The sequence below is a fragment of the Pituophis catenifer genome, unplaced genomic scaffold (assembly GCF_029215685.1).
Source record: "Pituophis catenifer annectens isolate HBS135680 unplaced genomic scaffold, rPitCat1.0.hap2 SCAF_2, whole genome shotgun sequence".
Taxonomy (NCBI): Eukaryota; Metazoa; Chordata; class Lepidosauria; order Squamata; family Colubridae; genus Pituophis; species Pituophis catenifer.
The window spans coordinates 68,157,457-68,185,324 of NW_027256882.1; the positions used below are offsets into that span (position 1 = coordinate 68,157,457).

General features: G+C 36.9%; 1 long non-coding RNA gene across 1 annotated transcript in view; it reads right to left on the reverse strand.

Annotated features, from left to right (window-relative positions):
• Positions 1-12,222, reverse strand: part of LOC139309519 (uncharacterized) — a 43,158-nt gene extending 30,936 nt beyond the window's left edge. Inside the window, exon 1 of the long non-coding RNA XR_011599868.1 lies at positions 12,090-12,222. This is a non-coding gene — a long non-coding RNA (uncharacterized lncRNA). The remainder of the gene's footprint in view (positions 1-12,089) is intronic.
• Between the last annotated feature and the right edge of the window lie 15,646 nt (positions 12,223-27,868).

The window sequence follows — 27,868 nt, forward strand, 5'->3', positions numbered from 1 at the left end:
AAACAAATTCTTTTGGAATAAACAGTAAAAGCATAATTAGAACTTTAATTTTGGAAAGATACCAATGGACTAAGGTTCCAGATGGATTTGAAATAAGGTTTTGGAATTAATCATAAGAATATTTCTGTAGGACTTAAATTCTCTTAAAAAGCATGAGAGGATGAGACTTTAAAAGCTTGACATTAGAACCAGAAGGAACTAAATATTACAATTAAAGGAGAACATTTAAATTTGACTTACAATTACAGAATTAAGCAAAATGTTTTAATAATGGATTCAGAAATTAATTTTAAGATTGTCTGCCTCTATCAATAAACTGTGTTTAAAAGGTGTTATGGAAGAAGAACAAGTTATATTTGACAAGACTGAAATTGATATGGAATAGGATTTTAAAATGACAGGCTACAAGGATGATATGGAAAAAGATACCATAGTGGATGTACAAAAGAAACTGTTAATGTTTTAATGAGTAAAAGGCAGAGGTGAGTTTCAGCAGGTTCTGACCAATTCTGGAAAACCGGTAGTGGAAATTTTAAGTAGTTCAGAGAACCGGTAAATACCACCTCTGACTGGCCCCGACCCTATCTATTCTCTGCCTCCTGAGTCCCAGCTGATCGGGAGGAAATGGGGATTTTGCAGTAACCTTCCCATGGATTGGGGAGGGAATGGAGATTTTACAGTATCCTTTCCCTGCCATGCCCACCAAGCCATGCCATGCCCACCAAGCCACGCCCACAGAACTGGTAGTAAAAAAATTTGAATCCCACCACTGGTAAAAGGGATATATAAATAACAAACCAAGAGTCCCAAAGGTGCTTTTTCAGGAGGCAACTGGATTTTCTGAAACTCTGAAGAAGCTTCTTGGATGAGAAGCGAAACGCCTTCAAAGAAAAAACAGAAAGTCCAGTTGCCTCTTGAAAAAGGCAACTGGATTGTCTCTTTGGGACAATCATGACCTGGATGACTGAGAATCTCCATAGACATTCAACAAACTGAGAGTATGACCTAGATAGTTTTGCTATATTGTATTTACACTTGCTAAAACTTTGAAGAAACTTGTAAAGGTTGCATTTGGAAATGGGAAAATATTTTACACTGAATATATACTCCATAATATTGATTATTTTTTTATTTTTTATTTTTTTATTTTTTATTTTTATTTTATTTTATTTTTTATATGCCACCCTTCTCCGGAGACTCAGGGTGGTTTACAATGCATTAAGCAATAGCCTTCATACTTTTGTATATTTTATACAAAGTCAGTTTATTGCCCCCACAAACCGAGTCCTCACAAACCGGGATTAGAGCCCTACTTTTTTAATAGATCTATTGTAACAGACTAGGCATGTTGAATTAGCACCTCCATATTTGTCCAGCTCTTTGACTATCTGTGAAAACTTTGAAAAGAAGAAAAGCAAGCAAACAAACTAGCCAAAGATGATGCAAATATTTAGTCAAAAACAAAAAAACAACCCCCTCCCCCCAAAAACGGGAAAACTATTATTCAGTTCTGGACTTCTTATAATTATGCAACCTTATATAATTGGACCTTACTTTCATAAAAACAGGAATTATTTTGCCTCCCAAAATAGTCAAGCAAAATATAAAAGCAATTACTCTCCTATTTTTGTTCCAAGAGTTATTTATTAGGAGGTGGACTGCGTCTAAAATGGAGGTTCCGCATTGCTACCATGACTATTGGCCACTAATACATTTATTTTCCCACAAATTTGTATAACTCTTTCTAAAAAATGATCTGTGGCAGTGCAGTTGACTATTTCATAGCACAATACTATTTGTCCCAGTAAATTTTACATTCATTTTCATTGCATATTGCGAAATAGGGCATTTTTTTTTACTTCTATCCTGCATCTATACCAATCAATAAGTGCAACAATAAAAATAAAAGATATTTAAAATACCTGCTCTTTCTTTCTCCTTTCAACAATACTTTCTAAATTTAAAATCTCTGAATCTTAGGTTAAAATTGTTCCAATCATCACACAAATGTTGGTTTTTCAGATATCGATGGATATCAGTAAAACCAATTATTACACGATAATTCTTATTGTTGTGTCAAGTGTACTGCCTAATCTAATCTCTTAGTAGGTCTTTATTTACATTTCTAAAGTATTATTTGTTTGTTTGTTTGTTTGTTTGTTTGTTTGTTTGCTTATTTATTTATTTATCCCCGCCTTTATTACTTTATAAGCAGCTAATGTACCTAATACTCCTTCCTTCTCCTACGCCCTATGAGGTGGATTGAGCTGAGAGAGAGAGAGTGACTGACCCAAAGTCACCCATCCAACTTTCATCCCCTAAAGCGGAATTAGAACTCACAAGCGTCCTGGCTACTAGCGTGGTGCCTTAAGCACTAGATCAAATTGGCTTATTATATTTATAAGTATTTAATTCAATAATTTCTGTGACATGCCCACATTGTTAATGGGCACTGCAAGAAAAAAAATTCCAGAAAAAATCCGTGGAACACACTGGAACATTAGTTTCAGATGCTGAGAGGATGTTCTCTTACAATTCCACCCCCACTCCTCAACCTCCCAGCTTTCCACGTGCCTCATTCTTTTGCTCTGCTTCACGACTGATGTCTACGTTTTGCTCCATAATCGTTTTTTTCTCCCTATTCTGCAGGCAGATGCATGATAAATGTCTAACATCTCAGCTATTTCCTTCTCTTCTGCCTCCAGTTCTCTTTTTTTTTTCATTTTTTAACACAAAACATAATTTCTTCCAGCAGTGATCCACAATGGCACTGTGTACAACTTTGCATAAAATTTATGTTTAAGGACCTAAGAGAATCCATCTCTGGCAAATAATATTTGTTTTTACTACATCCCCTCTTCTTTTTTTCCCCCCCCTTTTAGCTTCCTATATAAGATACACAGAGAGGCACTATGTTTTTGTGGTGAAGTGACAGAAAAGAATGTCAAAGATGAAGGGAACTGTGGAAATTTTTATTTTATTTTTTTGTAAAATGTCCTTTTAATGAAGGACATATATGTGTAGTATATGTAAGGACCAAGAATGGCCCATGCAAAGATCATATTTTATTGTTTTAAATAAGCAGAGTTTTCCGGCAAGAACAATACGTTTATTATAGACTACATTCTAGGAAGGATAGTAACAAACTAGGGCATTTACAGAAGATGACAACTAAGAAGATAATGAAGAAAAAATAAAATAAATTGAAAAAAAAGATAATTGAAGAAAAAAGGGAATGTGGCATAGTTGGAGACATTAGATATGTTTTAGCTTTGGGAAGACAAGATTGTGAGGAAATAGCTGTCTTGAGGATCTGATGTGATTCCCCAGAGTTGTTTCACAAGACAGGCCAAAAAAATTGAAAGATTTAAATTACAAGGAACTTTTTCCTGGAACACCAGGAAAGAGGGGTTCAATTGATTGCCTCAGGAAGTGGTGGGCTCTCCTTCATTGGTAGTATTTAAATGGGGGCTGAATAGGCATCTGATGGAGATGCTGTAGTAGAGGTTTCCTGCCCTTCCAGGGGATTGGACAAGATGACCTCTAGCTCAAATCTTTCATTCTCTGTTCTTAGGATGTCATGATTTAAGAACTACTAATGCCAAGCAGAAGCATAAATCTTCTGCAGTCTTTCTGCCAGTTCTAATTCAACTTCAACAAAGGATGATCTGCTTTAGCAACCCTTGCAAGATGTGTTCTTGGGTACATTGAGTTATGAGGGGTTGTGTGTGTGTGTGTGTGTGTGTGTGTGTGTGTGTGTGTGTGTGCGTGTGACTAATGTGACTTTCTTTATATAATATCTCCAGCGCTGTTCCATTTCCTTTCTTAAATCCCCATAGTAGTCCTCATAAGGACATCCTTCCACTGGGCTTTGTCAACAGTATTGCTACTACACATTAATTATAACTGCTTAGAGATTATAGAGTTGTGATGGCTCAGTGGTTAGAGTGCAGTACTGCAGGCTACTTCTGCTGACTGCCAGCTGCCTGCAATTTGGCAGTTCAAATCTCACCAGGCTCAAGGTTGACCCAGCTTTCCATCCTTCCAAGGTGGGTAAAATGAGGACCCAGATTGTTGGGGACAGTATGCAGACTCTGTAAACCACTTAGAGAGGGCTGTAAAGCATTGTGAAGCGGTATATAAATCTAAGTGCTATTACTATTGCTACAGGGGAATTCCACCCTTGTAAAATTATCATAGAATTTCTCATTTTTCCTAAAGAGTTTGAAATAAACTCTCCAGTGATTTGTGGCCAGCTTTACCAATGATATTAGATACTGCAATCTTTTCATTCTTCCTCATCTCTTATAGCCCTGAAAGGCCAGTGAATAAAAGGCTTCAAAAACTACATCTGGAGTTTCCCTTCCTCATGAGCAGTTGGTTTCACAGTAGAAGATGGATTAATACCTGCCTTTTGTTTAAACATGTTCCTTTGGATACATATGTTGTACAACTTTAAAGCGTTTGAATCACATCACTTCATTAATGATGCCATCAGCTTATTTCATACCGCAAGTATAAAACAATTATCTAAAGGGGTAACTTCTCTGTGAGGACATTAGTTTTATAGTAGCTAATATATTTATTTAAAACTGCAATAATTTCAACAGCTGTGATAATAAAATGCAGAGTACAAGTCAATATACTTTTTGTGTACAATTTGGAACTTAATCCTTTGTCATTATGATTGACACCCATTTATTTCACAACGTAAAAAGATGTGTGTAAATGAAAGAGTTTTATTGCAAGTTTCCATTAATGTAACACAGAAATGGCAAATAAATACTTGGTCCATACAGTGTTTGGCTCCATTCAAAACCATCATGCCAATTTAATTGTGCAACTATGTTGAAAGCTTTCTTGCAACGGCCTAAACTCCTTTGCATGCATAGAGCTTGCTTCAGCTTCAGGCTCACCATGCCAAAGCTGATCTTTGCTAGCCAAATCTCTGGGGAATGTAATTATCAAAAGTCTGGAGTGAATTCACACACTGAGCTCAGTCAACAGGTGTTTTGTGTGATTGTAGTTTATAGTCTGGCTACCATATATGAGATTCAAAGCTCTGAACAATCACTAGATGGCAGAAAAGAGATAAAGAAAACTAACCTCTAGAATGCTGTGTGAATCCAAGCACTATTGTTGGTAAAATCAAGTTGATGACTTGATATGTTGGGTCAACCCAGATCATTCTAGTTTACTCAGCAAACTATCCTTGAACTATGTAAAGAATGGTTTACAGGTCTGTACAAATCCAGATATGCAGATTCCTCAAAGAAAACGAGTAATCAGATCAAGCTCAATTGTAAGCAGTTACGAGTCAGGGAAAATGCTGTCCTGCTAGGTAGAAATCTCCAAAGCAAATACTTTGCCATATTCCCTTCAAAGGCTATTGATTATTTTTTGAAGTCTGGAAAATATGCAGCTGGTGAACTTGGTGTCATGATAAAGTAATACACAGACTCATATATAAAAACTTGTTCTTTGTGCATATAAGTAAACAAATGTTTTAATCAGCACATGTTGGTTTATTTATTGATTGATTGGTTAATTTGATTTGCTTTGATTTCTAGGGCCACCCATCTCAGCAAATGAGTCTGAGTCTCTCTCTCTCTCTCTCTCTCCTGTCTGTTCCTTTTTTTTCTTTTTTTTTAATTTGATTTATATGCTGCCCTTCTCCAGAAACTCAGGGCGGCTTACAATGCGCTAAGCAATAGCCTTCATTCTTTTGTATATTTATACAAAGTCAGCTTATTGCCCCCACAACTGGGTCCTCAATTTACCTACCTTAGAAAGGATGGAAGGCTGAGTCAACCTTGAGCCTGGCAAGATTTGAACCTGCAGTAATTGCAGGCAGCTGGTCTTAATAACAGGGTGCTTTAGACCACTGTACTACCAAGGCTCTTTCTTGTTCTGCCTCTACCTCTGCCTCTCTAAACTATTGTAAGACATTAATCTCTCCCTGTTTCCAGTTGTCCATGGTATAGGAGTCTGATCTAAATAACAGTGATGGGGAAATTGATTTTCTCCAAGCATCTTTAAATGGAGAAACAAGTATTAAATAAATCGACAAGGGTTTTATGTTTCTACTGTAAATTTTTCTATGTATCTGTGACAAAACCTAAGAAAATATAATAGTCACCTTCATGGGCATTCATGATAGGAGGAAGAAAATGACAACATACTCAAATACACAATGCTATCATGCAAATACAACATGCACTATGTATACAAGTTGTAATATTTGCAATGTTATTTTGGTATTATGATGGTTTGCTGAAGATGCCAATGGGCATGAGATATTATGATTGTCATATGATGTGTCATGAAAGTCCCTGTTCTCTAATAAAACTGCAGAGCCTTTTAGATCTGGAGGAGCACATACTCTGTTGTTTCTGGGTCTAGAGTCACAGTGGCATTGCTTCTCAAGGTAGAGAATTTGCCTTCCAAGAACAGCTGAGGGGGGGGGGCATAACACCAGGCCAGAGTGAACACCCTCATATTTATACTTAGCAGAATTACTAAATATCTTTCAGAACCAGCTCCTTACCTAATGTATGGTCACTAGTCATCCCTATCTTCAAAAAGGGTGACCCCAGCCTAGTTGATAATTACAGACCAATCTCACTATGTTGTGTCACCTGCAAAGTCATGGAACCATTCATAAACCAATCCATTACCCTCTACTTAGAGACTAACAACCTGCTCTCTAACAAGCATTTTGGTTTTAGAAAAAAATTGTCCTGCAATCTGCAACTCTTACACTGCAAAAACATATGGACTTCAAAACTCGACCAGGGTAAATCAATAGACACAATTTATATAGACTTCTGTAAAGCCTTCAGTTCAGTGGTACATGACAAACTACTTCTAAAACTAAAATCTTATATCATTTCTGGATTCCTGCATAAGTGGATAGCTGCATTCCTATCAAACAGTCAACAAGTAGTCAAAATAGGGAACGCCTTATCTAACCCTGCACCTGTTAACAGCAGTGTCCCCCAAGGTAGCGTTTTAGGACCCACACTCTTTATACTTTACATAAATGACCTTTGTGATCATATTGTTGCATTCTCTTTCCTGATGATGTAAAACTATTCAACACCACTGACAATGCTGCTACCCTACAAAAAGACCTTGACTATGTGTCAGAATGGTCAAATAATTGGCACCTTCAAATCTCAACCAACAAATGCTCCATTTTACAGATTGGCAAAAAAAATCAGAACACAAAATACAACCTGGATGGATACGACCTAACAAACAATCCTCATTCTGTCAAAGACCTTGGAGTATTCATCTCAAATGATCTAAGTGCCAGAGCTCACTGTAACAGCATTGCTAAAAAAGCATTAAGAGTTGTTAATATAATCTTGCGTAGCTTCTTCTCCGATAATATTGAACTGCAAACTAGGGCATACAAAACTTTTGCCAGACCAATTCTTGAATACAACTCATCTGTCTGGAACCCATACTGCATATCAGACATTAATACAATCGAATGAGTCCAGAGATATTTCACGGGAAGAATCCTCCATTCCTCTGCTCGCAACAAAATACCTTATGCCACCAGACTTGAAATTTTGGGCTTAGACAACTTAGAACTATGCCGTCTTAGGAATGACCTATGCATAGTACATAAAATCATCTGCTACAATGTCCTACCTGTCAATGAATACTTCGGCTTCAACCAAAACAATACAAGAGCACACAATAGATACAAACTCATGGTAAACTGATCCAAACTTGATTGCAGAAAATACGATTTCAGTAACAGAGTTGTCCACACCTGGAATGCACTACCTGATTCTGTGGTTTCTTCCCCAAACTCCCCAAACTTTAACCTTAGACTGTCTACTGTAGACCACACCCTGTTCCTAAGAGGTCTGTAAGGGGCGTGCATAAGTGTACCAGCGTGCCTACCGTCCCTGTCCTAATGTTTCCTTTTATTTGTATGCATTTCATGTATTTATAATTATGTTTACACTTATATCTGTTATCAAATACAGGCTTGACGAAATAAATAAAATTTAAAAAATAAATAAAAATAAAATATGGCTAAGTACTTCAAGATTAGTTAAATATATCATGGGAGAAGCAGAGTACCTGTTAGATTCACTGGCAATAAAGATTTATTTACCAATTGGCCAGGTCCAATTGGTGCTCAGTGGCTGCTAAACACTATTTAATAAGAGCTTTGGCCTGGTCATATCCAATGTTGAATAAAAAAAACCGGAGAGAAGCCCCAGGATGAGATTTTAGTTGTCACTGTCTTCTTCCATGAGGAATTAAAGTCATCCTCATAGTTAGTGGGATGAGGCCATGGGGAAAAGAGGATAGTTTAAGCCAATAGTTGTATTATAGTAATACATCATACTGGGAGGAGGGAAACATATTAGAAGCCAAGTACCACTATAATGCTCTACAGGGTCTTATAAAAAAGCCAAATTATGCACTTGCAGAAGGTCACGTTTTTCTAGACAAAGAACATATTGAAAGGTACACAAATGAGGCACACCAAAGTACCACATTCAACTGGCATGGTTTTAAAGTGCCTAACTATTTACAGCTGACAGGCCTCCAGTGGTAGCATCATCCACTATGAATTTCATGAAACTGTCTCTCTAATATGCTTCCTAGAAGTCTCACCCCTTCTGTCTGCCTCAGCCAACTGACTTGTTTTTAATCTCCCTTTAATCGCTGAGAAAATATATGTCCAGAACAACTCCACTTTCAGGATAAACATATCCTTCTTTTCTGTTTCTATGAAGGGAGCCATGAGGACTCATCAGAGGAAAAGTGCAAACAATACTTCAATTCATAATTTATGCACACTGTGAAACACAGCTTCAATTCATCTGAAAAATTCCCCAGCGTAAAAAGGAAATTATTAGGAAATACTAATTTAAAGTTTAGATCATGGGTTTCAATAATATAATGAGGAACAAGTTATAACGATTCCAAAGAAATGTTTTGAGTTGAAAGAGTTTTGCCATTCATTTGCCAATCATTGTCATTCATTCATTTATCCTGAACAGTTGTGGGACAGTGTTTTATATCTGTGGGTTGAACTGACAGAACATAAGTGCTACATATCAGCTCTGTTGCATTTAGGAAAAGATATTATTAAACAAACACCCTTCTCTTTTCATAACCTCACTGAACCTAGCAGAAATTTTAAAAAGTTTTTTTTTTCACACTCTGAAGATGCTTAGGAAGTTCATTAGACCTTGAACCAATGTGGGCACATCCTTCCTTTCTATTTCTTAAAATAGGCTAGCCTTCTCAGGCTTTTGTGAAAACCTGGAGGAAAGATGTCAAAGTGTTAGGAACTGTTTTATACAGTCAACTCCCTAAAGAGGTTGGAACTCAAAAAAAATAAGTTTTTTTTAAAAAAATAGTAGAGATGTGCTGTGTTCACACTTGCTTGAGATCTGAAGTATTTCTGAATAATTTTTGAAGTGTGTACAGCTCAATTTATCTTTATAAGGGTTATGATCATTGAAGATATCATCACAGTTTATCTCCAAATCATCAGGTTATATCTCAAAGGTTGTCTAAACATCTATCGCTTTCTGTTGAAATTGCTGTGCCTTTTACCCTCATAATGGTCTACTTAGAAAATTGATAATAATCTACCTCATGCTTAGAAATATCATCCCATTTTGTCAACAAATAAACAAAAAGATTTAGCTGCTTATGCTTTGTTCAGCCACAAAAAAACTGAGGTCCATTTTCACAAATTTGTTGCAGATCCATACAGGAAGTTGGATCAGATCATTTCCAGAATGAGCCAGATTAGGCTGGGCAATGACTGAATCTCTGGATCACACCCTGAATTGTACTTGGCTATTGTGCAATCTTAATCATCCATTAATACATAACAATACACCAGGAGTGAAATCTACTTACCTTCCCAACCAGCTTGGAAGTGCACGCACTGCGCCCGCATCATGTGCGCACACAGACCCTCTGCACATGCGCAGAGAGTAAAAAACAGGTTACTTCCTGATTACTTCCTGGAAGTAACAATGACCAGGTGGGTGGGCGGAGCCTTGCTACCATTGCTACCGGTTCTCCGAACCACCAGCCGCCATTGCTACCGAATGGTCCAAACTAGGAGCATTTCACCCCTGCAATACACACATAAAATTAGAAACATACAAAGGTGCTTTCAACAGGCCAGATGATTGTACTATCTACTCCTTACTGACTGACAAGAATTGTCCAGAACTTCAGAAGATAACATTTTTCCAGTTATATCTGGAAATGCCAGGAAATGAATCTGAAGTCTTTTGCCGACAAAGAACATGTTGTAGCTTCAAGCTCAAAACACTTCAATAAAACTGAAAGAGTTTCTACTACATTAAGACAAAGACACATGATTGATCCTAATGGATATTCATTTATTTTTAGCCCACCTTTATTATTTTTATAAATAACCCAAGGTGGCAAACATACCGAATATTCCTTCTCCCTCTCATTTTTGCCATAACGACAACCCTTAAAGTGGGTTGAGCTGAGAGAGAGAGGAACTGGCTGAGGCCATCCAGTTGGCTTTCATGCCTAAGGCAGGACTAGAACTTACAGTCTCATGGTTTGTAGCCTGGTGCCTTCACCATTAGATCAAACTGGCTCTATAAATAATATCCTTATTCAAGACTATCACCAAACTATGCAGAAGCTTCTGCTTAAATCTTTCCTAGTTACAAATAAACAGATTTCCCAGATAGGTCTGCCATTATATATGTTCACAATATGCCTTTAAAGGCAAACACATTACTAGTACATTTCAAATTAGAAAAACAGGAGATGAAGACTCTGAACCTGGAAGTATATTACCGGTACATTAAAAACATGGTTTGCAGAGCACATGAGTAAATTCTGTAGCCATCAGTTGTGCAAAATCTGTCCATACCTCAAGCTGGGGCAACCTATCTGATGATCAATAGATTCAATGCACCTTTGTTTCATAGTTTCTTTCTAGGAAGAGTTGAATTGAGCACCAGCAATTTTTTAGAGTAGAATCCACCAACCTCAGTTGTTGTAGGAGTAATCTTTGAAGAAAAAGAACTATATGGTTACGCAAATGATCATAAAGAATGTTCTATCATAAAGAATGTAATCTGGAAAACCATAGACATGAGACAAATATTGAAGGAAACCAATGATGAGTTCAGAGCTAGATTTATCACAAAATCAGAAAATAGTGTCTTCCATTAAAGAACAGAGGACAAATTGATCTCAATCACTTAGAATTCTCTGTTCTCATTTAGTGGAAGAGTTGGACAAGAATGAATTCTTGGACAACTGGAAAGGTGAGTCTTTTATCACACTGCTTAAAAGCCTTTTATAGCTCTCAACATATTGTTCCTTCTCTCTATTCACTGGGATCCTTCCTTAGATGTCGTCTTAAACAAATTTTTAAAATGTGATTTAAATATCTCTCTAGACAATGTGTGCAATGTGTGCCTTGCACAACAGAGGAAAAAACATTTCCCAAAAGACAAAACTTTCCCTTCGGTTTTAAGATCATCAAATTTCATAACATTCTGGGAATTCCTAGCCATAGTAAAATAGATTCTTCTAAGAAGGTTTGTGTGTTTTGTTTTTCACCAAAGTATCAGTGGGAACCATATTCCTCAGCAGCAATATGAAGTGTTTAATTTGGAGATAAATTACTATCATACAGAAAACCTGTTTTTACTTAAGGCACGAGGGAATGGAAGCCAGCCAAAAAGAAGTTGTAATATTCTCTGTGTTTGTTTGTGTAGTGGTGGTGGTGATATTTTGGTAATGTAGAAAGAAACAAACTAATTGCTTTATTTGTATAGTTACTGCTAGTTGCTTTAGGAAAATATAACAATTCAGTGTTATTGGAAGTTGCAACTTTAATTCTATGCAAAGTCTAAAGTATCACAAGCAGTGCTGGACTGCTGCCAGTTCAGACCGGTTTGGGTGAACCGGTAGTTCTGATGATCACCTGGGCCCGCTCACCCACCCCTGCCCTATCCTGTCCTGTATTTCCTTCTTTCTGGCTCAGCTGATTCACGTGGCACAGCTGATTTCCGTGCCTCAGCTGTTCTACTTACCAGGACTGCCTTAGAAAGTAAGCAGCTGAGCTTCAAATTGCTGTATTTTGAACGCGGTGCGCAAGCTCAAAATTCACTGAACTGGTTGTTAAAACGGTTTCAGCTCACCACTGATCACAAGACAGTCAATTCAGTGTAGTGGATAAAACATCAGGCTAGAAATTGGGAGACCATGAGTTCTAGTCCCAACTTAGACACAAATTTAACCAGGTGAGCCAGTCACTCTTTCACAGCCCTAGAAAAGAGGCAAAAGAAAATTATTTTTGAAAAACCTTGCCTAGAAAACTGCAAAGGATTTGTTTATGTAGTCACCAAGAGTCAAAGACCAAGTCTTTGGAACAAAAACAAAACAAAAGTACCATTACAAAGATCTAATCCATGTCAGATATTTGCTGGTTGTGAGTAATCCTGTCTGAACACCTCCTGTAAAGACAAGCTCTCCACTTTTAGTCCTGTTGAAGATCCAAATGCAATAGCACTTACTCTTCAGCAATTCATGCCATACTGATCAGAAAGGAGCAAGTACAGAATTTATCTTCTTATCACTTGAGCAGCTTTTTATCTAAGGCTACATCTGCACTGAATTTCGCCCCATCATCAGAATTGGCTGGCGACTGTTACCAAGGGTAAAAATGGATTATGTCATTCTCTACCAATCCTGCCCTCAAAGCAGCAGCTGCACATCTAAATGAGTGTTTTTAGCCTGAAATTGTCTTAAGTGCTGAGCCCTATTTGGATTTGGGCATATTAATCAAATATAGGATACCTTCAGCTGTTCAGTGGCTGTGAAAACAGTAGGGACACCTCTCTCAGATTTCCCTTGATGTATGCTAGGGTTATGTTCCATACATTTGCAAAAAAATGAGAACGAACTAATGAGAAAAAGGGGCCTTTTATGGGAGGATAAATTCTGCAACCCAAATACATCGATCAATATATTTATGCATTTTGAGAGTTTTAGTCTTAAACATGTTTTCTTCCTGGGGTCTTGTGCTCCATAATGAATAATGAAAAAGAAACACCTCTTTTGTACAGCTGCATTTCTAGCATGGTTATCTTGGCAGACAAACTAAGAAAACACAACCTTCTGTGAATGTTGCCCATTCAAAGTTAAGCAAAAGAAACAAATAGCAGCACACATTCCTGCCCACAGGAAGGTCATTGACAGGCAGAGGTGGGCCATATCATTCTAATAATTCATGTTTACTTTGCAATTAACTATTATTCTAAGATCATTTTCATAAGTATCATTACCAAGCCAACTATTTCCATCTTATATTTTTTGTGTTTGTGCGCTTTCAAAATAGTGTTCATGTTGGGCAACAACCGATGTTTTCTAGGCAGGGCTTTAAAGTGTTTTTGTTTTTTTTTTAAAAAAATTTGATTTATATGCCGCCCTTCTCCGGAGACTCAGGGCGGCTTCCAATGCGTTAAGCAATAGCCTTCATACTTTTGTATATTTATACAAAGCCAGCTTATTGCCCCCACAAACTGGGTCCTCATTTAACCTACCTTAGAAAGGATGGAAGGCTGAGTCAACCTTGAGCCTGGTAAGATTCAAACCTGCAGAAATTGCAGGCAGTTGTGTTAATAACAGGGTGCATTAAACCACTGTACTACCAAGGGTTTGCCATTGCTTTCTCTCTAGGGCTGAGAAAGAAAGACTGACTCAAGGTTACCCAGCCAATTTTGTCCCTAAGGCAGGAGTAGAACTCCTGATTCCAGTCTGGTGCCTTAGCCACCACAAAACGGGCTTTTCTATCTGATACTAGTGCATGTGAATGAGTACTGCAGGCTACTTCTGCTGACTGCCAGGTGCCAGCAGTTTGGCAGTTCAAGTCTCATCAGCTCAAGGTTGACTCAGCCTTCCATCCTTTTGAGGTTGGTACAATGAAAACCCAGATTGTTGGGGGCAATATGTTGACTCTATAAATAACTTGAAGAGGGCTGTAAAGCACTATGAAGTGGTATATAAGTCTAAGTGCTATTGCTATGTAATTTTTATTTCCTAAGTGAAGATTTTTGCATTTTTCTGACTTAAATTTAATTCTACTACTTTAAACTATAAGGATTTGAATTTTATTTTCTTCTTTTAGGACAGGAGTGTTAAACCTGCGGCCAGCGGCCTGGATGCATCACGTGCTGGCTCCGCCCCCGCCCGGTTTAGCGAAAGGGAAAAAAGTCCCAATGCATCACGTGATGCTGCCATGACGATGCGAGTTTGACACCCCTGTTTTAGGGTATCGGTTATTATCACCAAATTTTGTGTCATCTGTAATGTTGATCAACATTTTCTTCCCCCTTTTCAGCAAGTGAATGATAAAAAAAATAAAAGAGTACCATAACTCAACCAGCAGCCTTTTGCTTGGTATGTCAGTCCAGTTTTCTTGCAAATTATTAACAAGACTGAGTCACTGAGTATGACTTTTAAGACATGTATGTAATTGTCATGATATTCAATCCACTCTTAATGAGTTTACAAACCAGGATTTCAAGAGTCACCTTTGTCAATGTGAAATGCTTTGGTGAAAGTAGTGTATACTACATCTTTAGCATTCCCACAATCTAATAAGGCAGTTAGAAAAAAACAGATACATGTAAGGCTGGCAAAAGTTGCTGCATTTGCTTTTTGCAATAGCATTGTCCCAAGGTCCGTGCAGCCCCAACCCTGCTGTTCTTTGAAGGCCTGGCTCTTCTACTATATCCTGGATTGTAGGATTTTGTAAAATCACTTGTAGAATATGATTTTTTTTTGTATTGCCTGGACAATTGCTTGCTATTTGTTTATTTTTTAAATTTGTATTTTAATTTTAATTTCTTTAGCATACTGCCTTCAGTTTTTTGACAATCAAAACAGCATTACAAATCAAAGAAATAAATACTCTCCATTCTAATTTCTGGCCATTGCCACATTATTTTTAAGGAAGTTATACTATTTTATTATTTGCTCTAGAATCTTCCTAGGATTCAAGCGGTCTATAATTTAGCCATTTTTTTTCTCTTCCAATTGCGTGGCAGTTTACTAATTTTCCAGGGTTTCTTAAAGGTTTGGCCAGATCATCAGTTACTCTGTTCAGTGCCCAAGGATGCAATCATTCTGTTTTTTGGTATTTCAATCATTTAAGAATAACTAGTATTTTGGGGGTCATATTTCTATTATGTTTCAGTCTTACTTCTTTATTCTGCCGTTCACAATTGCCAGATGGAACACATTCTTTTACGTGTAATTTTAAAAAAAAAATAAATTTAAAAATCTGTTTGCATCTTGTAATCTTCACTTAGCAGATGGCATGCAGATTTTTTCCCCCTTTCTTTTATTTTGAATCTGTCAAAATAACTCCTTTGGGTTATTCTCAGCATCCTTTCCAAACATCAGATTATTCTGAACATTAGCTTTCTTGATAGCCTTTCCACAATTTCAGCTATCTGCTGGTATTCCAAGCGCTGATTAAAATATGTTTTAACATGCAAAACAATGAAACCACATAAAAGTACAACCAAAGACAAACTGCAAAGGGAACAATCCAATTTATAGAAATCTCACTCAAGCAATGAAATCCCTTCATTATTGGTGCCCATGTAGAAAAGGCAGAAAGAGGCCTCCCCTTTTTTTGTTTTTACCATTAATCAATGGTAGCTCAACATCAGGAGGAATTTGGTAGCATCTTTTCAGGCAAACAAATTTCGTTAAAAGCATAAGCTTTTTTTGTGAGCTGTAACTGTAGCCCACAGAAGCTTAAGTCCTTTAATAATATCTGTTCTCTGAAAAGATGCTATCCCAAACATATGTTTCCCCCAAAATAAGACCCAACCTGAAAATAAGTCCTAGCATGATTTTTCAGGATGCTTGGAATATAACCCCTACCTCCAGATTAAGCCCCAGTTAAGATTGTCAGCCATATGGATGCATTTAGTACCGTATTTTCCCCAAAATAAGACCTAACCAGAAAATAAGCCCTAATGTATCTTTTGGAGCAAAAATTAATACAAGACCAAGTCTTTTTTTTCCAGGGAAACACAGTACTAGTCCTCTTCCTCCTTTTCCCATTTTTGAGCTTACTTTGTTATGGGAGGTGGCAAAGATTGTAGGGGTTAGCGCTGTGATTTTTGTGTCCCCTCTTTCAGTCATTCTGAAGTTCCCTGCCTGCCTGCCCATCCCAATTTAAAAATGTACACAGGAGGAATTCTTTCCTGCTTGCCTTATCATAGGATTTCATTGAAAAATAGGGAACCAGGGAGATGGAAGGCCAGTGAGGGAAGCTTGAATAATGAAAGAAAGGACATTTCTTGGCTACCTTGTGACTAAATAAGTGCAAGGACACAACGTTCTGCCCAGGAGTATTTCATCAAAATACCATTCATTTAATTTGAAAGCAAATCCTCTTTCTAACTTTCCAGTTCTAAATGAGAACTGGAAGAGGATCATGCAGGAGAATTTTTCCAAAAAACTCTAACCAAGGCCCAGAAGTCATTATACAGATTGTTTCTTGCTGATATGACCAAACAAGACTATAAGGTATCTAACAAAATCATTGAAACAAATAATGACATTAATTGTGAATCCGTCCTTTGTATTTCACAGACAGAGCTTTGGGCAATGTTCAGTGAGTTTCCTAAATTTTAAATCATGCTAAGCTGAAGCAAAGCTTCAATGTTGTTGTGGACTTTTAGTTTACCACTGGAATTTGGAACTTCTTATCTAATATCTACATGAAAAAGCTTCTTTAATGAGTTCTTTTATATAGTATTGTTGTCATGTTTGTCTCATTTAGCTCAGCTTAATGTCTGTAGAAGAACAAGTTTCAGGATACTATAACAAGCCCATAGTCACAAGTGGCCCATGTTTTACATTCTAGGACCCATCTGAAGAATATGTCTACTTTTTGGTCTGCTTTTACAGAAGATAGAAAAACTGCAGCAGATTTGGAATTAGAATTTGGGGAAAGGAAACTGAGTTGTGTAAAATTCATGAATCAAAAATTACTCAGCACCATGAAACTCATAACTCAAAAATAGATCACCAGAATTTAATGTTTCTAATATTATTCTTGTAATGACTAATTTTCCCTAAATGCACACCATGCTGAGATAAACTGTTCCATAATACAAATCATGATGTGGGTTGGTGACCTCTATCCATCTTGGCTAATAAATTTTACATTTTCCTCTTTATTTTTCCATTCAAACTTTGTCCTACATGGAACTATACATGTAATATTATTATGCCTGATGTACAAATTAATTCAGGACTCTTTTTAAAAATAAGATCAATTGATCCATCCCATGAACAGGGGAAAACAAACTAAAATATAGTTCAGTATTTGCATTTATCATAGGGATCAGTATTTTACATTCAAGTCATCAAAAGCAATCAATTAAAATATAATGTCAATAATTATTTCAATATCTCAGCTCTCCTGCTCTCCTTCCTTTGTATTCTCTTCTTCTTGAGTCTTCATACAATTAGCTCTTGCTAATGAATCACATGCTAAATACCTAGTATTTTTTATTCTTTTTTATTGGTTCATTTATTGGTTTATTACTTATTTGATTTCCTGCCAGGAGAAAAAGGCAGTGTAAATAGTATTTCATTGTAGCTGGAGATATAATTTAATTATACAATGGAAGATTAGACTTTCACATATATCCCTTGGCCATGTTGTAATTCAAAAAGTGTAAGATTGCCATAGCTCACCTGTGAAATAAAATGGAAAAGCAGATACTTTCATCAGATTCAGGAAAAACAGAAGAAGAAAGTCTCTGTCTGCTGATAGTGGAAAGGCATGAACTACAGAGGCCTTTGTGTTAATTGCATATCCAACTGTTCAAAGCCCAATTGAATCTACAATTGACCATATGCTTTTCTCTTGAATCATTAAGTTTTCTTTAACGAATGGTTGGAATAGAGGATGCAACTTCAAGATACAGTTATGGAAAGAATAAAATAAAATTCATTTGATTTATCTGCCACTTCAGTTTTTCTAGGCTCTAAGTAATCAACCCTTTGTTCCCATCATATCATTATCTTTGATCCATCGTAACTCGGCATAATCTAAACCAACTAATTTCAATTTTTTTGTCCATCATATAAATTGGATTTCAAGTCCCATAATCTCTAATAGCATGAGATTGTGACCAGACATTATGGGAACTGAAATTGTTATACTTGGAAATATCTTGTTTTCAGGAGAAACCCAACCATGCTTGAAGATGCAGATAACATTTTTTTTGTATCATTTTCTTATGACTTTTACCTTGACATATATATGGAATAAGGAGGATCTGTGTCTTCAAAAGACAATAGAATCTTTTCAGTAACCCAATTCATCATGACTACTATTTTTAAGTCAGATCAAAACCTCCAATCATGTGTGTGTGTGTGTTGTGTGTGTGTGTTGTCTCTTGTTTGGTTTTCTTCTTCAATTGTCAACTGGGAAGAATGGATTCTGGAAACATATAAAGCTGCTTTATGACAAGTCATATTATTATTCCATCTCTAGTCTAACAGCTTCATGTTAGTGATACAGTTCTTAAATGGCATACTCAGTCTCTGAACTGTAACTCATCAAAAAAAAAAAAAGACTTGTCCATATAGTGATCAAAACATGTTTTGTACTATTATTATAATAAAAACTACATTTCCACTATTGCTTATACAAGCATATCCCAGCTTTGTTTGCAGTAAACAGGGCTGTCTATGAATTCTGGGAGTTGTTTTTCCAACAAATCTGGAGACCATGAAGTTGGGAAATCTTGTCTTAGAACAACTTTTAATGTACTAATTCTTAACTACAACAATCCATCTATATTTCTAACCCACTTCCCAATGAGCAAAACATACAACCCAGGTCACATAAGTTAGTCACTTGTATCACTTGTATCGGCTATAAATATGCACCACTGGAATTTTAAATCTCTCAATTAACATGCACGTAAAGCAATGTCTGGTTTGGTCCTAAATCTTCTTGGCCACCAACATAAATTAAGCAACCAAACAAACATGATATGCCTATAATTTTTCAGCCTCCCAGGTGACAGTCCAGAATTGAGAAATTCTATTTGTCCATTTGGGAGGGGAGAGTGTCACATTTCCATTATCAGTTGAAAGTTCTGCACAGTCTTTACAGCACTGTTTTCCTTTGGGGGAAATAATACTGTAGGCTTATAGTCTTTGCAATGCTTTTTTTTAAATTTATGATTTTATGACTGGAGGAGGCTTCAGGAGGCCCAGGAGAAAGATTGCTAACAAACAGCATTATATGGAATCTAGCATCTGCCTTTTGACTAACTAACTTTTTCCATCCCACTATAAACCTTCCTTCCTACCTGCTCTGATCAACAAATAGTTCTGTTGTTTTATATAATGCTATAGGTTGTACTGACCGTTGGGTATATGATGTATGAAGCCACTATTATGGCTCATTGTGAGTTGGATCCGTTTGATTTGTTCAATGAACCATTAAAAAAAAAACCCAGATTAAGATCATGTGTGAATTTAACTAGCTTGGACACAATAGTTTCAGTTCTTTATCTAATCAAAGCTATAGTGATACAGGAGAAAATATATAGTTAGGTCAGAGTGTTAGTGAGAGGTCATGAACTACTATGTTGCTTTGAGTGGTTTGGTCTCATGGCTACTGAATTCATTGTTGTGTGTTTTTTTTTTCTTTTAACTATGCTTTGCATTGTTTTTACCCACCCTAATAGCAATAGCACTTAGACTGATATACTGTTCCATAGTGCTTTTCAGCATTCTCTGAGCAGTTTATAGAGTCAGCATATTGCCCCCAACAATCTATTTTACTGATCTCAGAAGAATGGAAGTCTGAGTCAACCTTGAGCCCTGTTAGGATCAAACTCCAAGCTGTGGGCAGAGTTAGCCTGCAGTACTGCATTCTAGTCACTGCACCACCAAGGTTCTAAACCAGGGCTGTCAAACTCGCGCCCCACAGGCTGGATATGTCATGCGCTGGCCACACTCACGCCCAGTTTATCAAGGGGGGAAGTCCCGATATGTCATGTGACACCGCCGTGATGACGTTTGACACCCCTGCTTTAAGCCACCTAGAGTTAATATGTGAAATAGGTCACTATACAAATCAAATGTAGGAATAAATAAAGCCTTTATTGTAACTAACCAGAATAACATAAAAGAAAAGTCAAGTATTTCCATTCTCAGAAATCTTTCGAAAAACTGGGGTTGGAAGGAAGGAAGTCCAAAAACTTAGCTTAAATGTGACAGCAATGGCATCTGCAGTTTAAACAAACACACAATGAACTTGTTTACAGTTTAATTAGTATTCCTGCTGTTCCCCATCCATAATCAGCAATGAAATTTTTGGTTTATATTTTGTACAGAGCAAAATCTTGGGTTGGGGGCTTCTTTTATATTGTGTTTTTATTGTTTATTTTATTATGGGCTGTCCAGACATGTATAGTAACTTTAAATTGCCCACAATTAAAATAATAGGAGAGGCACAAATCAATTTGTACCAGGTGCAAATAAGTAGCACTAATTCAATATTGTTGATTTAACCACGATCCTCTTCAAAGCAGTTTTCAGAATGATTAACAATTATTCTCCCTGACAAGCAAATGGAGGCAATTAGTTAAAGAATTTTTCATGGGCAATATTTTCTTATAAAACAGTCTACCTCATCTTGATGCTCTCTACACATGCTACAACCTCTTGCCAAACTATTCTGATGGGAGGTAATAGAGACTATAATCTAACACATCTGGAAAGCACCATTCAGAGAAAAGCTGTGCTATAGACAGAATGGATCTCTTTGAGCCTGCATTGACTTTCTCAAGGAGAGAATCCAAATAATTAAAATAAATTGAAATCACAAAAGGAAAAAAAAATCAATAAATCACAGTTCTAGGATTTCTTGTAGAGTTTGTCTTCTGATCTGAAGATGACATAATTACTTCATGGTCATATATCACTGATCCTTTCCCCCTCTCCTCTTGGGTAACAAACCAATCTCACAAAAATAAACAAAATCAAACTTTATTTTTTTTAAAGAAAGACATAGTATTTTAAAAATGTAACTTGAGATATCCAGAATGGAACTATTCACTAGCAAAAGATATTAATTATGCAGCTGTTAAGATTAGGCACTGCCTAAATTTGATAAATTAATAAAGTTATGAGAAAATGGCAGCTTGATTAAAAAGTAAAGTTCACAAAAGAAAATTTAGAAAATTTAAAGCAAAAAAAAAAATGTAATGCTCCCAACAGACCACAAGATATCTCCAATTGGCTACGAATAGCTTATTGAGAATCTATTGAGAGAAATTCCAGAGACGTTTCTCAGTTTATTTTATTACAGATAATAAAATTTGATATGTAAAACTTAATATCCTGATGCTCAATCCGACAAATGAAAAGAGCAGATGCATTCCTAAGTGGTACAGGGAAGTAAAAGACTGGAGTTTCAAACACAAGTGCAATGAAACAGAGATTGCTTGGCAACATGATGAATCTCATTCCACCTTGTTTGAAAACACCCAGACATTTTCTTTTCCCAGTAAAAGAGAGGAGCTGAGGTATTTCTTTTTGTGTAGACGATGATGATGTTATCCATTCAGTTGTGTCCGACTCTTGTTAGTACTATGAGCCAGTTCTCACCACATCTTCTGATCTTGTACTACTTCTTTGTTTGTGCAGATAATACAGAACATCTGTCCCTCATCACAATAAAGACTGGGAATGTCTCAGATGACATGCTGGAAGACTGAAAGTGGGAACCCATAACTTGCAACGACAGATACTAAACTATTTTGGGACGTGGTGGTTAAAAAAAAACAAAAACAAAAATGATGGCAAAGAGCTCCAAAAATATGCTCAACCAATTTTTTGTTGTTCAGTTGCTAAGTTGTATCCAACTCTTCCCCCATGGACTACAACATACCCGGTCCCCCTATCCTTCACTGTCTTCTGGAGTTTGGCCAAATTCATGTTCATTTTGACAATGACACCTATTTAACCACCTCATCTTCTGCTGTCTCCTTCTTTTGCTTTCAATCTTTCCCAACTTCAGGGTCCTTTCCAATGAGTCCTCTCTTCTCATTAGGTAGCCAAGTTTCCAATGAATCCTGTCTTCTCATTAGGTAGCCAAAATATTGGAGCTTCAATTTCAGTATCTGATGCTCAACCAATTAGCAAATGAAATACATTTAAATAAATGAACACAAGAACTCAAATACACTGATGGTGTCCAAATTGTCTCTAACAGAAAAAAAAAAGGGGGGGGGTATAATGGACAGGTCAACCAACTGTCAAATCAGTAAGGCTGGTAAATGATGGTAAATTATACTTAAAGCCAGAAGGGTGTAGAAATAATCCTAGAGTTCTAAAATTACCTAACCGCAAAGCTGGTTAGAAGTCATAAGTCATACCTACTAGCAAGATGTATCATTAGTTGTTGCACATGAGTGATAATTTTCAGTTTTTGCAGTTGAATATATGCCATTGCACGGTTGCTCTGTTTATCTGGCAACCCCACAGAAGATGGACAGGAACCCACAAGAAATAGGAGAACTAAATAAAATTGTCCTGGTACTTTTTGAGCACCCAAAACTATCCATCTGGGAGGCAATTCAATGCAGTCTTTCTTTCTGATTCATCTGTTGTTTTCCTTTAATATTATGAAAAGATCTATTCTGAATTCTCAGAAATAATTCTTCTGGCCCTGAAATTTTATCCGAAATTTTCTTTTACAGAAGTAACAGTTATACCGATGTTTTCTTTTTCCAAGACAAGAACTATAATTTATATGCATGAGTAATTATTTTTAATCACTAAAGCTTGCAAACATCTGTAACTACCCAAGGGGAACATAGATTACTGGTTAACATCATGTGGGTTGGAATTTGCTCTCCCATCTCTGCCCCCCATTGAGCCCCAGCTGGCTATAATTCTGGGGAATTTCCAAAAAGGATTTATATTTCTTTTTTGTTATGCTGCTCCAACCTTAGCAATCAATGTTCCAAATACATTCAGCTGCTTAAGATACTAGTTTCAGGCCTTGGCATTCGCCAAGCTTTTCTGGTTCCTTCTGCCATTGTATACCCTTCCCTTCATCTGTTCCATCAGGGAAATAAATATAACTCTCAAAATTCCAGTAAGGTTAAATAAGCAGCAGTGTGTTGATTGGAGGGGGGGGGGGGGGAAACGAGACTATTTGTCCCTAAACAGTGGCTGCTGAATCACATACATTCCTTTTTGGTTTTCTACTTCCAAAAGCTTTAAGAAAGAAAGCCTTGTGTACAGTACAAATAAAAACAATTATTTTGGAAAGTTAAATAAACTATAGGCTATTATTTACACAAGGGTAGGCCCAAATAATCAGAGAAGACTCTGATCATGGTCATCTGAGGACATAAAGCAAGGCCTTCTCAATCTTAGGCTAATCTCTTAACCTTGAAGATGATTAGATGAAATGCTACCTTGGCATAATATTCACATCTATAGGAGGGATTATTGAGATGAGAAGGAGAATACTGGCTTCCCTATAGGAGGAAGAAACCATTTTACATAAAGAATATTGTGTATCACATGATTCTGAATTGTTTCTTAATGTTTCACTTTGCTCATATATTGCTTTATTTTATTTATTTGGCTTTGGTGGGTTTTTTGGTACTGTTTATGTTTTAATTATAAGCCACCTAGAACCACAAATGGGTAGCTAAATAAACTGAATAAACAAATAAACATTCTATTCAACACAATTTCCCTTTTATTTTATTTTTTTCCAAGGTTTATTGGGTTTTTATTTTTAAACATGTATCAACATCAATACATGAACAGTGTGGCCTCTGGGTATGGTTCATATTAATACAAATAACAACAGTTAATTATTACATTAATCAAATTTATATAATCCTATTATTAATGTACTTCATTATTTTAAAGTAGTTCCATTCTAATGTCAATGATCTTGAACATACATAATAATACCATATTTCAACCTCTCAACTTTCCATCTAATTATTACTTATTTTCAATTTATATCAAAATTATAACTACTAATATTCCCCCTAATTCTTATTTCTACCTCTATTCTGGATTCTAGTCAGGTCACTCTTACTAATCCTAATGTTAAAACACATATTTATGTTAATACATATCCCTTCACATAAAGGTGTAACTTCTTATTTCTACCTCTATTTCTAGTTTTTAATCAGGCCATCATTATATTAGAAAAAAGAAGAAAGAAAGAAAGAAAAAGGAGAAAAATAGCTCTATTCTATCCATCATCCCTTGCCCATTTTACTACTTCAATTCTTATTCATTTTTTGGCTTTCCTCCCATACTCCTCTCTTGGATCTTTGTCTCTATCAATATCTGTATCTTCATTATTCCATCTAAATATTTCTCCTATCTCTATTTTCCTAAGATGCCATATCTCCAGAGTATCCACCCATACTCCTATCTCCCTTTCAAAAACATCTTCCAGATTATCCAATTCCAATTCCATTTTTATATCTCTCAAAAAATTTTTCTCATCCTCTTGTTTTATTTGGTGATTTGTCTATTCTATCTTTTCCTCCATTCTTTCCACTGCCTCCTCTCTTTCCTGGACTCTTTGATCTTCATTCATTGGCGGTTGTATCATATTTTCTACTTTGTCACTTATGCCTTGGATTAAATCTTTTATCTCTCTTTGGTTCTTTGTCATGTATTCCTGATGCTTTGAAACATCCATGCCATTTCTCTTGAAATCTCACTCATTCACCCTGAAAAGACATCTGGTTTTAGTTTAATAAGTCCACTTTTAGTCAGGGCCACAAACAATATATTCAGTTCTAGTTTTTCTCATCAAAGAGTTCAATAATCATAGCTCTTTACATCTCAAGGTTATTAATTGATTCCATTTAAATAGTCCAGACAGTTTCCACACAACAAAAGTCACTTTACTTTACTTAAAAGTCTTCCTTATCACATTAGTAAAGTAATTAATTATAGGACAGTTAGTATCACCACAATCCTTCAAAAAGATGTTGCTTATTACTTCTATCAAAATCTTCCTAGATTTGTAGGGGTGTAGTATATTCCATTCACCAGTAGATGACAGTATCAACAGAGGTTTCAGCATTGTTTCAAACATGATAAATTAAAATCCAAAATTAATTCAGTTTATAGAGACAAAATTAAATATTCGAATCAATTCAGGTACATAGTTCCAGCATATTTTAATGCCGTTCCATAACACCTACCCAGTTTAGAATCCAATTTTCTTTGATTATAAGATAGCTTTTCTCCCCTCAGTTCCTTTCATTCGGGTCTAGGATTTTTCTCTCTATAGTTATTTGCCTCTTTAAAAAGGTCATTCTAAGAGTCTTTTTTCTCCTCTGGATTTCCTTCTTTTTTCCTTTAAGTTTAGGGACTAAATGCAAAAAAAGAGGGATCTTCTCACCCATCTCCAATCACTGTTCATTAACTCTGCTCCAGCACCAGTCTTAGGTGTTCCTCGGCTGTCCCAGCTTCATGGCAGCCATGTTTAGGCTGCTTCTTCTTGTTGTGGCAGAGAGGGAAAGAAGAACCCCAAATCAGGCAGGAGAGTTGCAACTCTCCGTGACCACACAGGGCACTCCTCTTTGCTTTGCCTCCCCTACATGGAGGCTTTGGCTCCTCTTGGAGCCCACCAACAGGGAAGATTCAGCATGGGAGTGCAGAGACCCGCTTCTCATATCCGATCTCGCCGCAAGGTCAACCGGAAACTCCCGATTTCCCTTTTATTTTAACAGTCATAAATTACATATAGTTTTTGTAAGGAAGTGGAGGACATCTAAAGCAAAGAAAGAGTAGAGAGGTGGCCTTGTGCAATTACTCATTGTTGGATCAAGGTATGATTTTGTTTATAGGCTAATCTGAAATTATACCTGTGGCTTTTATATTATAATGCACTGTTTCCCACTTTTTTTTTGCCCAATTTGTTTCATGAAGCACCACTTCAGCAGAGAAATAGGAGCATGCAGAGAATATTGGATAATATATAACATTTATTTTGGTGGAATTTAACAAAGATTAAAAATTCATAAGAATTGTAAGAATTACTGCTATTGTGTCATTAAAATAATCTATAATTAATCAACTGATGTTCAACAAATGTCAGTTCATTCCAAAGTCCAATGCTTTTGGAAGACAAGAGGAAGAACTAGTCTTGCCCAATTATGTGTTTGTTTACATAACTGACTTGGCCACCTACAGTAGCTCATATAATGACTGTAAGCAACTCACAACACTCACTAAAAACAAAATCACCCTCACTTCATTGCTGTTCAACAAAGATAAAAACAAAACCACCCTCATGTCATTTCCACTCTAGTAAAGGGGAATGAGATAATACAGAGACTGAGCCTTTTAATTACAGAATCTCCTTGTGCAACTTGTCACAGGTTAAATACATCTGTTTTATAAAAGCTTTTCAGCTTGGAACATTCTGTGCTACAAAAACACCTAGGCTGACTTCACTCTTTCACACAAACTGATTTGGCAAAGCTTTTGAATTATTGATATGAGCCTGGTACGTTGGAGTGTGGCCATGAACCAGATGTGTAGAGTCAGATGTTGCTTGTGAGCTTTTCCCAGATGATGATACCCTCTAGATGCATTGTACTACAGTTTGCAGAATTTCTAGAAAACACAGCCCTTGTTACAGAATAATAGAGTTGGAAGGGACCTTGGAGGCCTTCTACTCCAACCCCCTGCTCAAGCAGGAGACCCTATACCATTTCAGACAAGTGGCTGTCTGGTCTCTTCTTAAAAGCCTCCAGTGATGAAGCACCCACAACTTCCAAAGGCAAATTGTTCCACTTGTTAATTGTTCTTGTTGTTGGGAAATTTCTGTTTAGTTCTAGGTTGCTTCTCTCCTTGATTAGTTTCCATCCATGCAGTAAGTGTTTAAGAACTCATTGTGCTTAATACAACTATTTTGTTTATTTTCCCATAATCCATAAAAAAGAGGGGGGGGGCTAAAGTTTTAGTCCTGCTCCTTCAACACTTGGGAAATAATTTTTCTTTTAAGTCCAGCTTCTGGCTAAAAATAAGTTATTCAGCTTGATTTAGGGAAGTTTAACAAAGCTACAAAAATTCCTTTACTAACCAATGCCCTTTGGTTAACCTATGGCAGTGATGGCTAACCTTTTTGCTATCACGGGCCATAATTCTATGTGCCCCACCCCCCCCATGCATGAATGTGCGACCCCCCTCCTGCACTCCCCCCGCTTGTATGGGCCCATTTTTCGCTCTCCCCAGGCTCAGGAGCCTTTCTAGGAGGCTGGGGAGGGCAAAAATGACCTCCCCCCCGGAGGCCCTCTGAAGGCTGGAAATTGCCCGTTTGCCAACTTGCAGTCCCACCGTGGGGATGGGGAAGGCCATTTCTGCCCTCCCCAGGCTCCTAGAAAGGCTCCTGAGACTGGGGAGAGTGAAAAATGGGCCTCCCCCCCCCAGAGGCCTTCCAGAGGCCAGAAACAGCCTTCTTCCTGAGTTCTGGTGGGCCCAGAAGGCCCAAAAATCAGCTGGCAGGAGCTGAGCTCACGTGCCCACTGATATGGCTCCGCGTGCCACCTGTGGCACGCGTGCCATAGGTTCGCCATCACGGGCCTATGGTGTGGTGCGAACCCAAATAAAATGGAATATAATTGTGGAGTCCACTGTTTTTAGATTAACATTTCTATATAGCATCCAGAGGTTTCTTTTCTATTTTTTTTCTCACTGATGCAAATCTTTGTTGTTGTTGTTGTTGTTGTTGTTGTTGTTGTTGTTGTTG